At 51.5% G+C, this 12500-nt stretch overlaps 2 non-coding genes and 3 pseudogenes across 2 annotated transcripts; all 5 read right to left on the reverse strand.

Moving 5' to 3' along the window:
- Positions 1-5976: 5976 nt before the first annotated feature.
- Positions 5977-6129, reverse strand: LOC129847003 (U2 spliceosomal RNA; annotated as a pseudogene).
- Positions 6130-6503: 374 nt separating this feature from the next.
- LOC129847009 (U5 spliceosomal RNA) lies at positions 6504-6620 on the reverse strand. The gene has a single exon (XR_008758346.1). It is a non-coding gene; the product is annotated as a U5 spliceosomal RNA (small nuclear RNA).
- A 394-nt stretch (positions 6621-7014) lies between these two features.
- On the reverse strand, positions 7015-7194 carry LOC129847013 (U2 spliceosomal RNA; annotated as a pseudogene).
- A 2735-nt stretch (positions 7195-9929) lies between these two features.
- On the reverse strand, positions 9930-10046 carry LOC129847010 (U5 spliceosomal RNA). Its single transcript, XR_008758347.1, has one exon. It is a non-coding gene; the product is annotated as a U5 spliceosomal RNA (small nuclear RNA).
- A 382-nt stretch (positions 10047-10428) lies between these two features.
- LOC129847025 (U2 spliceosomal RNA) lies at positions 10429-10608 on the reverse strand (annotated as a pseudogene).
- Between the last annotated feature and the right edge of the window lie 1892 nt (positions 10609-12500).

The following is a 12500-nucleotide window of genomic DNA, read 5'->3' on the forward strand; positions in this document are numbered from 1 at the left end:
GGATAAACTACCGTCCCATCCTTCGGGGCCCAGAGGAGATCCCTCCCCTAGGCGCATCGCCCTAGGCGCCGCAGCGCTGTCAGGCCGTGGCCGCCGGGACCTAGGGTGTTGTGGGGGACCCTTCGCTTGGGGTCGAGGCCCCCTTCCTTCTGTACCACCCCAGGGCTTCCGTGGCTACCATAGCCACTGCCTGGGGGGTGGTCTCTACGTTCTTCGCTACCAGCAGGTTGCGGGAGGACCACAGGGCGTCCTTCAGGCACGTGAGGGTGGGCCAGAGCTTAGTGAAGGCCTTCGATGGAATGGGCCTTCGGCCCACCCCGTACAGCACGAGCTGAGGCGTTAGGTCCTCCCCTGCTGGTAGACACGGAGTGATCAGGGGGCCTGCTTCCTTCCACAGGTCCCTGGCGGCTCTGCACTCACAGAGCAGGTGCCTCACCGACTCGTCTTGGCCGCAGCCTGGTCGGGGGCACGCGGATGTTCTCGCCATGCCCCGTGAGTGCATAACGGCCCTGACCGGGAGGATCTCATGGGCGACCATCCAGGACAGGTCCCGGTGCCAATTCAGGAGAGCAGGATGGGCCACATTACGCCAAACCGTTGTGGGCTCGCCTATAGCAAGCCCGCGTACTGGACACACTGGTTCCCGATCCTGCACAAGAGAGAGAAGAGAGCGGTGTTTAGTTAAAACCGTGACTGCTTCTTTTTCCAGTTTAAAATGTCTTAAAAATTTCTGGAGCTGGGCGTAGTGAGTGGGGAGCAGGAAAGAGACTGGGGCTCGCAGGTCGACTGGGATCAGCCCCAGAGACCTGAGGTAAGATCCCAGCCAGAACCGTGCGAGGGCCTGGGTCTTGTTGGTGACCGGGGAGGTGGCAAGAGTCAGATGTAGCGCTGTGTAGCGGCTGCCCAGGAACAAGTAGAGGTCGGGCAAGCCCTTCCCCCCCTTGGACCTGGGCCTCTTGACCACCTCCCTCCTCAGCCTCTCCCACTTGCTTCCCCACAGGAAATAAAACAGCATCCGGTCCAGAGCTAAAAGAGTTGTTCGTGGGGGGATAAAAACAGAACTGATTAATAAGAGAACAGGTAAAATCACAGCCTTGATGATTAAAACCTTGCCCTCAAATGTCAGTCGTCTCAGTCCCCAAAAACCCAGTCTCTGTCTTACAGTCCCTAAAATCCCGGTCCAATTGCCACTACCTCCTCCCTCCCTGTCAAATTTTACCCCCAGAACCCTTATGTCTGTCATTTTAACTGTCAGTGGTAGTCTGGTCAAGTCTGAGTCTGCCCACGGTCCGAAGAATTGGGCCTCTGTCTTTTTCCTATTCAGTCTCGCCCCAGAGGCTTGTCCGTACCAGTCAGTCCTGTCCAGGGTCCTGTCAACAGATAAAAGGTCGGTACATAAAATATTGACGTCGTCCATATAAAAGACGCACTTGGCAGTCATCCCCCCACTCCCCGGGATACCCACCCCACTGATCCGTTGGTCCCTTCTCAAGACCTGTGCCAGTGGTTCAATACAAGCAACAAACAGGAGGGGAGATAATGGACAGCCCTGACGGACGCCGCAGTGTACTCCCACCGCTCTTGACAAATGCCCGTTTACCAGGATTCTGCTGGTGATGTCCCTATACAGCAATCCCACCCAAGCTAGAAACCTTTCTGGGAACCCCATTTTTTGCAGTACCTTAAAGAGGTACTGGTGCGAGACCCGATCAAAGGCTTTCTCAAAATCTAAATTTAGGACTATAAGCCGCATGTTTCTGTCTCTCGCATAACAGATGGCATCTCTGATCAGTACTAGGCTGTCCGTGATCTTCCTTCCCGGAATGGCACAGGCTTGATCCGGGTGGATCACCTCCCCTAAAACAGAAGACATTCTGAGTGTTAAAACCTTGGTAAAAAGTTTACAATCAAAATTTAAAAGGGTAATCGGTCTCCAGTTTGTCAGGTCAGTCCTGTCGTTTTTCTTGTGTAAAAGGGTCACGATTCCTACTCTAAAACTGTCAGGTAGTCTGTCAAGTTGTTCGAAGTCAGTAAAAACAGTCAGAAGTTCGTCGGCTAAAACATCCCAAAAGGTTAGATAAAACTCCAAGGGGAGGCCGTCCTCCCCCGGTGATTTTCCCCTCTTAAAATGTCTCAGTCCTTCGTCGAGTTCAGTCTTTGTCAGGTCTTTCGTCAGGTCGTCCGTGCTGGGTATGGTCCTGTCAATGTATGTTAAAACGTCCTCCATAATCTCCTCACATACATCTTTTACCCCGAACAGTTCCCCGTAAAAATCCTCGACTACTCCTTTAATTTCTTCTGTGTCTGTTTTTAAAACCCCATCTTTATCTTTTAACCCTGTCATTAACCTACCCTTGCTGACTATCTTCTTAAAAAAGTATCTAGTACACTTCTCCCCCTCTTCTAATTCCCTTTCCTTGCTTCTTAAAATAACCCCCTTGCTCTTATGTTCTGCTAAAAATGCCATTTCTTTCTTTACTTCTTTGATTTCTTGGTTAAAATCAAGGCCCTGTTGGCATAGGTTAAAATACCGTTCCAGTCTCTTCTGCAGTCCCAACATGCGTCTATCTTGTTTCTTACTTTCTCTCTTTCCTATCTCCCTGAAGAAGGTCCTCGTCTTACCCTTCACCATTTCCCACCACTGTGCGCGTGTATCGAAGAAGTCTTGTAGCGTCTGCCACTGGCTGAACTGCTCCCGGTACTGGCTAACTACTCTATCATCTTCTAAAAGGGAGCAGTTCAGTTTCCAGGGCCCTCGTCCTACAGTCACACCCGAGGTTAGTGAGAGGGTGCACGTCAGCATTACGTGATCTGAGAAGAAAGCGGGGGTTGTTCTAGCATCAGTTGGGGGACAGTCCCGGGTAAACAGATAGTCAATGCGAGAGGCTCTGGTGCCGTCACCACTGGTCCAGGTGAAGCCCTCCTCTCTTGGATGCAGGGTTTTAAAACAGTCGGTTAGTTTAAAATCCCTGCACAACCCTTGCAATAAAACGCTTGACCTATCTACCTTAAAATCCTCTCCTGCCCCTCTCCTATCTGCTCTACTTAAAACACAGTTAAAATCCCCACCCACTACTAGCGGATCCCTCCCCAGCATGTGGGACTGCAGGTCTTCTAAAAGTGTGCAACGGTCATGTTTGTTGTTAAAACCATATACATTTAGCACGTTAAAATTCCTCCCCATAAAAGTACAGTTGGCTAAAAGAGCACGCCCCCCAACCACCACTGTGCTCCCCCTCACCACCACCTGTGGGTTCTTGAATAAAATGGCAACACCATCGTTTTTATTAAAATTGGATCCGCTCCAAATGGAGGGCCCGCGCTGCCACTTTTCCTCCCATTTGTTGTAAGAGGATAAAAAGGGTAAGCCACACTCCTGTAATAAAAACACATCTGAATTAACACTTTCTAAAAAGGATAAAACCGATTGTGCTCTTATTTCCGTCTTCACACTCCTAACATTAATGGTGGTGATGTTAAAAGCCATGAAAGGGGTGAATAAAAACAGTGCTAAAAGGAAAGAAGGCATTAAACCAGTTTAAAAGGGGTTATTTTCCAGATTCATTCTCTCTCTCCCTACGGGGTAAGGGGGGGTGGTAGGGAGAGGAGGTTAAAACAGGGTTTAAAAACGATTCCTGGTTAGGAGAGTTGAGAGGGAAGACCCTGGACTCATCCTCCCCCTGGGAGCTCTCCCACTCCAGTTTGCCCTTCTTTTCCTCGCACTGTTCGGGGTCGGAAAGCTCCTCTGCGTTTCTCTTCCGTAGGGGGAGGTGTTCGCCCAGGGCCTCTCCCCCCCCTCCCGTACCCTCCTCACTTGACAGTGTCGTTTCCGACACTGTCATCATACTGTCAGACCCACTTGGGGAGCTCTCCCTCAAAACCTCTCCGGGGCCGTCTTTCTCGGCCCTTTCTCCTTCAGGGGTCACCTTAGTCTGGGGCAGGGGGATTGGGGTGGGGAGGGTTTTGTCCTCTCCTCCCACTTCTTCCACCACTGCACCTTCCGCGCCCTCTACTACGGCCACCGCCTCCACCACTGTCTCCTCCACCACCACCTGCTCCACCACCACCTCCTCGGCAACTGCCTCGGTGGCCACCACCTGACGCTCGGAAGCCCGGTCCGCGGCCGCCACCTCCCTCCTTTCGGCCCTGACCTTATTGGCCCAGGAGTAGGGGCAGCCGCGGATGAGGTGGGACCGCTCGCCACAGAGGTTGCACGACCTTCCGTTCGTGCATTCCTCGTAGCGGTGGCCCACCTCCCGGCACTTCATGCAGACGACCTTCTTACAGGCCTCTGCAAGGTGGCCATGTTCACCACACTTACGGCACAGCTTGGGCTGGTCCTGGTAGTGAACATGGCCCCTGTTCTCTCCGAGGACTATGGTGGATGGGATGGCTTTCAACCCACCATAGCCCCCAGGGTCCTCCCACTGCTGGACAGTGACCCTCCAGGCCCCTGTCCAGATCCCATCGGGATCTTTCACCTGGACCAGGGGCCCCCTCACGTTGCAGTACCTGCCCAGCCATACTGCAACGTCCTCCGGCTGTACGGTTTCATTGTACATACGGACAATAACAGTTTTAATGCTATTGTCCGTCAGCTTGGTCACCTCAAACATTGCTGTGAGGGACCCCTGAGTGTTCTGGGCATTCTGGAGTTCCCTCCAGAAGTCCCTCAGGTAGCTGCCGCTGGCAAAACTGACATCGAAGCCCTTCCCATAGGGGAGGGCGAGGATGCAGTTTACCTGCGCGGGATGGAAACCGAGTTCCTTTTGGAGGAATTTTCTGGAGAAATCCAATCGGGATAACTCCATTATTTTTCCTCCCTTCTCCTTTAGAAGGAGGCGCACTGCATGGTGCCTCCTCATGCCAGCCTGTGCTGCTGACATGATGGAGGCCCACTCCCTTTATATCCCAACACCAGTGAAAGTAGGGGGAGGGGAAGGGGAAAAAAGGGGGGGAGGAGGGGAGCGGGGGAAGGGAGAGGGGGTTGGGAGAGAGGTTTGGGAAAGATGGGGGAGGGGTGTAAGACAACCGAGGATGCTAGCAGGCTCAGCCAGGCTAAGCTAACCAGGGCCTACCAGCACCACGGGACACACAACAACCTATCTAGCACAGCACCAAAATAATCTTGTGAACAGGGGGAAGGAACACTAGGAAGGGGGGGGGGGGTTTTTTTTTTTTTTTTTTTTTTTTTAAATAATATTTTTTGTAAAGGGAAGGACACAAAAGGGAAAGACAAATTTAAACCACACACACCAAACAAACAAAGGCCAGGAGGCTAGCAGTTCTTACCAGCAGGCTAGGCTAAGCCTACCAGCTAGCAGCCCACAAGCCACGAGGCCTCACAACAATACCAAACGAGCACACAAACCAAAAAGGAGGGGGGGAGGGGAACAAATTATTGGGGGAAAAAAAAGGGAGGGAAACAACAAGGGGCACACTAACTAACAAACCCTGCCAAACTTGAGGGACGAGGAAGCTAGCAAGCCTCACCAGCAGGCCAGACTAAGCTAACCAGCTAGCAGGCCAGCCAGCAAATGTCCCCCAGTTGACAACACAAAACGACAAGGGACTGGGACAAAAGGCAATTGGGGAAATAAACTAAAAGTACAAAATGGATGGGGACAAGGGGAACAAGGGAACCACAGTCAAACAAACAACAAACAAAGCCTGCCGCGCCTAAAAGGGCCAGGGGGCTAGCAGGCCAAGCCAAGCTGATGCTAGCAGGCCCACAAGCCCGAAAGCCACTCAGGCTAGCAGACAACACAAAACTCAAAACAGTAGGAAGAGCTAAAGGTGGGGGAGGGTAGGATACAAGGGGGTGGAGAGATACAAAACAGGACAAACAAGGGGGAAAATGAAATGAAATTAAATAAGAAAGAAAAAGACCAGAGGGCCTTTAAACTCACCCTACAGGTGCTGGTGCATCTGTAGCCCACCACCAAAACCACCACCTAACCCAGGACAAAAGAACATACAAGGTTAAGACAAACAACAAAAATAATAATTTTAACAAAATGAAATAGCACAATTTCCCGGGCGCCCTCCGGCCTGCGATCGCTTCTCCGATCAAGTGCAGCACTGACAAGGTAACTACACTTGATCTTAGCCAAAAGGCCGAGAAGCGATAACCCACAAATGGTACCCTGCAGCCGCCGGGCACCCGGGGGTCTCGGCAGACTTTGGCGGTTCGGCAAAAGGTGGCTCCTCCTCCCCCCCCCCCCCCACCCCTTCCGACAGACAGACAGGCGGGTGTTTTTTATTGATTTTGAAAGTCGCCAATGCGTCTTGAAGTCACTAGCTCTTTACGCCGCCTAGTGCGACGACGACTATTTGTTCAAAGCCCGGTAAATACGCCAGTCGTCCGTCCGTCCGTCGGGCTTGAACTCAATTGCCCTTAGCGACTAGTCAAACGCATGAGCAACAAGTCTCTGCTGCGTCGTCGTCGTCGTCGTCGTCGTCATCATCATCTCTGTCAATTTCTCTTGAAACAAGATATAGCGGGCTCTGCCAGAAGCAAAGCCCTTCCAAAAATACTTTGAACTCATAAGTGTTCCTCTCCACGGAAGTCTTTAGTAAAAGGCGAAAGGCTTGTGCGTAATGAAGAGAAACCAGAGTCGTATGGAAGTCAGAAGTCGGGGCCCCGAGACACACTCTGTGCACTACTAGGCTGGGATCTCGCGGGTGGGTAGTCACCCAACCCACTCGGACAACTTTTCCACGGCTGTGTGTGGGTAAAAAGTCACAGACAGACAGACAGACAGACAGACAGACAGACAGACAGACAGACAGACAGACAGACAGACAGACAGACAGACAGTCTCACTCACTCACTCACTCACTCACTCACTCACTCACTCACTATCCTGACCAACGTTTTTTTTTTTTTTTTTTTTTTTTTTTTAAGTAAAATGGCGGGAAACGGGGGAACCCACGAAGAGCGCTTCGCCCTACTTTCACTTTGGATGTTTTTTTTCCCCTTTCTTTTCTTGACAACGGGAGGAATGTGTGTGTGTGTGTTGCACCGTTCCCGGAGGTACTGCAATACCGGGTCGATGCGTGGAGCGGACGGAGCAAGCCCCATTTCCGACTCCCTGTTCGAAAAATCCATTTAATATGTAGTCCCCCGATGGGGGACGTATCAGATATTAAACTGATAAGAACAGATTTTTTTTTTTTTTTTATAAAATATATTTATTATCTTCCAAAACCAACAACAATCTTCCAAACTTACATAATTACAAATTATATATTTTTAACCAACCCAAACCATTCTCAAAAAACCTACTAAACAATAACCAAAACCCAAAACCTAATAGTATCTAGGGGAGCGTCCTCCCTCCCCCTCCCTTCTCCCATCTACCCGCCAACACAAAATTGTCACCCAGGGCCATTTCCCGGCCCCTGACTCCCTCCCTTCCTTGCCCTATTCAATCCCATCCCCTGGCAATCAACATCCTCCAGAGGTGCTAAAGAGGAAAAGGAAGAACGAAAAGCGGAAACCCCCGAAGGTCCTGCCACCTCTCCCTCCCCCCTCCCCTCCCCACCCCCTCTCCCCCTCCAGCTGTCCACTGGCTCCACCTTTTCCTGCTTTTTCTTCTTTTGAATAGGTGCCATTAAGGCCCTCTTTTCCCTTGCCCTATCCTCCTCCTTATAAAAACCCTGCTCCCTCATCCTTCCCTCATATTCCCTATCATATCTACTAAGCTCCCTCCTACGTTCCTTCTCCTCCATCATCAAACTCTCCATCCTACACATTTCAAAGATCCGGATAGTCTCCTCCCCCTCCCAGTCTTTTATCGGCCCTTTCTCCTTCTCCATGTCAATCATTTTCCCAAATGTTATCCTTTTTGCCTGCTCTCCCCTCCTCTCCACTACCCTATCTGATTCCCCCCCCCCCCTCCTTTCTCCCCTTCTCCTTCTTTTTCCCTCTTTCCCCTCTTCCCCCCCTACCTCCCCTTCCTTATCTATCTCCTCTACCCCCTCCACCACTCCTTCTACCCCAGCCACCCCTCGTTCTGTCCCGTCCCTACCCACCTGTTCCCCCCATGATAGCTTCTCCCTAATCTCCTTCTCAAACCCCCTCTTCACCCTATCCAATTCCCCTGCCCTCCAGCCCTCCACTGGCCCCTTCACCCGTATCCTCTCCCTCATCATTTTTAGTACCCCCTCCTTCTGTTCCATATTCAACTCCTCCTCTTCTTCTTCTTCTTCTTCTTCTTCTTCTCCCCTCCCCTCTGCCCCAACCTCTTCTCCTTCCATCTCCACCACAAGTCCATCTGTCCCGGCACCCTCTCCTTCTTTCCCGGCCATCTCAGCTACCACTCCTTCTTTTCCGACCTTCCCTCCTTCTGTCCCAGCCACCACTCCTTCTGTCCCGACCACATCTCCTTCCATCCCGGCCACCACTCCTTCTGTCCCATCCTCCACTCCTTCTGTCCCAGCCACCACTCCTTCTGTGCCGTTCCTCTTCTTCTCTTTCTCCTCTTCTCTCTCTGACTCCTTTGGTACAGTTCCTTCCTCTCTGCCACCACCTTCTGCGCGCTCCTCTCCTCTTCTACCCCCATCCCCAGCTCTCGCTCCCCCCCCAGCTGCAGACGCGTATGACCTTCGCCTAGCCGGGCAGTCTCGCCACAGGTGCTCCACCGAGCCACACCCATGACATGCCTTAGGCTCACTGCAATCCCTTGCCTCATGTTCACTCGACCCACAGTACCTGCACTTTCTTACGCTGCACGAGGCAAGGGTATGACCATAGGCCATACAACGCCTGCAATACGGGGGCTGACGTGCGTAATGCAACGTCCCCCTGTCAGCCCCCAGGGAGAACATCGCAGGAGGATGGAGGTATCCACCCTGTCCCTTTGGGTCCTCCCTTAGAAGGGCCTGAAACCCTCTCCTCCCAGTCCAAAATCCAAGGGAGTCCTTAAGATGTCTTGCTGATGAGACACCGTCTAAAAACCTCCCCAAAAAGGCTCTCACTTCCTCATCCTTTACATGGGGGTTAAACATCGTAACCGTTACCAGCCTGAAATTTGTCTTCGCCAAATTTGTCACTTTATAGTGACACATAGGCTCCTTTGTCTCCACTTCTCCCACTTTCCTTAATGTATCCTGATGTTTTTCCTCCGTATAGAAAGTAACATCAAACGCTACCTCCAAAGGGTTCTCCTGGAGGCAAAATACTTCATTAACCCCCAACTTAAGCATCTCCATCAACAATGTTTTACCAAATGTCTCTCTTCCTATCGGCTCCATTCCTTTCTCCTTCCATGCGAAACGTAAGGAGTTAGCCATCCCAATGCCCGGTACCGACCTAGACCCTGTATTCCGTGCCATCTTCTCCTAGAGAATTGCACTCTCAAAATACTAACTGCTCTTTTCTACCAAGAAAAAGCCCAAAATAATTTATCTCGTCAGTAGCAACAACAAGTATTCCTACCATAAATACCACACTCTATCGCCCTCCTATCTCCGACCTTCTGACTAAGCGAGCTCTGAGGCACCTCAGTACCAAGCTTGATCTTAGCCAAAAGGCCGAGAAGCGATAACCCACAAATGGTACCCTGCAGCCGCCGGGCACCCGGGGGTCTCGGCAGACTTTGGCGGTTCGGCAAAAGGTGGCTCCTCCTCCCCCCCCCCCCCCACCCCTTCCGACAGACAGACAGGCGGGTGTTTTTTATTGATTTTGAAAGTCGCCAATGCGTCTTGAAGTCACTAGCTCTTTACGCCGCCTAGTGCGACGACGACTATTTGTTCAAAGCCCGGTAAATACGCCAGTCGTCCGTCCGTCCGTCGGGCTTGAACTCAATTGCCCTTAGCGACTAGTCAAACGCATGAGCAACAAGTCTCTGCTGCGTCGTCGTCGTCGTCGTCGTCGTCGTCGTCATCATCATCTCTGTCAATTTCTCTTGAAACAAGATATAGCGGGCTCTGCCAGAAGCAAAGCCCTTCCAAAAATACTTTGAACTCATAAGTGTTCCTCTCCACGGAAGTCTTTAGTAAAAGGCGAAAGGCTTGTGCGTAATGAAGAGAAACCAGAGTCGTATGGAAGTCAGAAGTCGGGGCCCCGAGACACACTCTGTGCACTACTAGGCTGGGATCTCGCGGGTGGGTAGTCACCCAACCCACTCGGACAACTTTTCCACGGCTGTGTGTGGGTAAAAAGTCACAGACAGACAGACAGACAGACAGACAGACAGACAGACAGACAGACAGACAGACAGACAGACAGACAGTCTCACTCACTCACTCACTCACTCACTCACTCACTCACTATCCTGACCAACGTTTTTTTTTTTTTTTTTTTTTTTTTTTTAAGTAAAATGGCGGGAAACGGGGGAACCCACGAAGAGCGCTTCGCCCTACTTTCACTTTGGATGTTTTTTTTCCCCTTTCTTTTCTTGACAACGGGAGGAATGTGTGTGTGTGTGTTGCACCGTTCCCGGAGGTACTGCAATACCGGGTCGATGCGTGGAGCGGACGGAGCAAGCCCCATTTCCGACTCCCTGTTCGAAAAATCCATTTAATATGTAGTCCCCCGATGGGGGACGTATCAGATATTAAACTGATAAGAACAGATTTTTTTTTTTTTTTTATAAAATATATTTATTATCTTCCAAAACCAACAACAATCTTCCAAACTTACATAATTACAAATTATATATTTTTAACCAACCCAAACCATTCTCAAAAAACCTACTAAACAATAACCAAAACCCAAAACCTAATAGTATCTAGGGGAGCGTCCTCCCTCCCCCTCCCTTCTCCCATCTACCCGCCAACACAAAATTGTCACCCAGGGCCATTTCCCGGCCCCTGACTCCCTCCCTTCCTTGCCCTATTCAATCCCATCCCCTGGCAATCAACATCCTCCAGAGGTGCTAAAGAGGAAAAGGAAGAACGAAAAGCGGAAACCCCCGAAGGTCCTGCCACCTCTCCCTCCCCCCTCCCCTCCCCACCCCCTCTCCCCCTCCAGCTGTCCACTGGCTCCACCTTTTCCTGCTTTTTCTTCTTTTGAATAGGTGCCATTAAGGCCCTCTTTTCCCTTGCCCTATCCTCCTCCTTATAAAAACCCTGCTCCCTCATCCTTCCCTCATATTCCCTATCATATCTACTAAGCTCCCTCCTACGTTCCTTCTCCTCCATCATCAAACTCTCCATCCTACACATTTCAAAGATCCGGATAGTCTCCTCCCCCTCCCAGTCTTTTATCGGCCCTTTCTCCTTCTCCATGTCAATCATTTTCCCAAATGTTATCCTTTTTGCCTGCTCTCCCCTCCTCTCCACTACCCTATCTGATTCCCCCCCCCCCCTCCTTTCTCCCCTTCTCCTTCTTTTTCCCTCTTTCCCCTCTTCCCCCCCTACCTCCCCTTCCTTATCTATCTCCTCTACCCCCTCCACCACTCCTTCTACCCCAGCCACCCCTCGTTCTGTCCCGTCCCTACCCACCTGTTCCCCCCATGATAGCTTCTCCCTAATCTCCTTCTCAAACCCCCTCTTCACCCTATCCAATTCCCCTGCCCTCCAGCCCTCCACTGGCCCCTTCACCCGTATCCTCTCCCTCATCATTTTTAGTACCCCCTCCTTCTGTTCCATATTCAACTCCTCCTCTTCTTCTTCTTCTTCTTCTTCTTCTTCTCCCCTCCCCTCTGCCCCAACCTCTTCTCCTTCCATCTCCACCACAAGTCCATCTGTCCCGGCACCCTCTCCTTCTTTCCCGGCCATCTCAGCTACCACTCCTTCTTTTCCGACCTTCCCTCCTTCTGTCCCAGCCACCACTCCTTCTGTCCCGACCACATCTCCTTCCATCCCGGCCACCACTCCTTCTGTCCCATCCTCCACTCCTTCTGTCCCAGCCACCACTCCTTCTGTGCCGTTCCTCTTCTTCTCTTTCTCCTCTTCTCTCTCTGACTCCTTTGGTACAGTTCCTTCCTCTCTGCCACCACCTTCTGCGCGCTCCTCTCCTCTTCTACCCCCATCCCCAGCTCTCGCTCCCCCCCCAGCTGCAGACGCGTATGACCTTCGCCTAGCCGGGCAGTCTCGCCACAGGTGCTCCACCGAGCCACACCCATGACATGCCTTAGGCTCACTGCAATCCCTTGCCTCATGTTCACTCGACCCACAGTACCTGCACTTTCTTACGCTGCACGAGGCAAGGGTATGACCATAGGCCATACAACGCCTGCAATACGGGGGCTGACGTGCGTAATGCAACGTCCCCCTGTCAGCCCCCAGGGAGAACATCGCAGGAGGATGGAGGTATCCACCCTGTCCCTTTGGGTCCTCCCTTAGAAGGGCCTGAAACCCTCTCCTCCCAGTCCAAAATCCAAGGGAGTCCTTAAGATGTCTTGCTGATGAGACACCGTCTAAAAACCTCCCCAAAAAGGCTCTCACTTCCTCATCCTTTACATGGGGGTTAAACATCGTAACCGTTACCAGCCTGAAATTTGTCTTCGCCAAATTTGTCACTTTATAGTGACACATAGGCTCCTTTGTCT

The sequence above is a fragment of the Salvelinus fontinalis genome, unplaced genomic scaffold, assembly GCF_029448725.1.
Source record: "Salvelinus fontinalis isolate EN_2023a unplaced genomic scaffold, ASM2944872v1 scaffold_0676, whole genome shotgun sequence".
Classification (NCBI taxonomy): Eukaryota; Metazoa; Chordata; class Actinopteri; order Salmoniformes; family Salmonidae; genus Salvelinus; species Salvelinus fontinalis.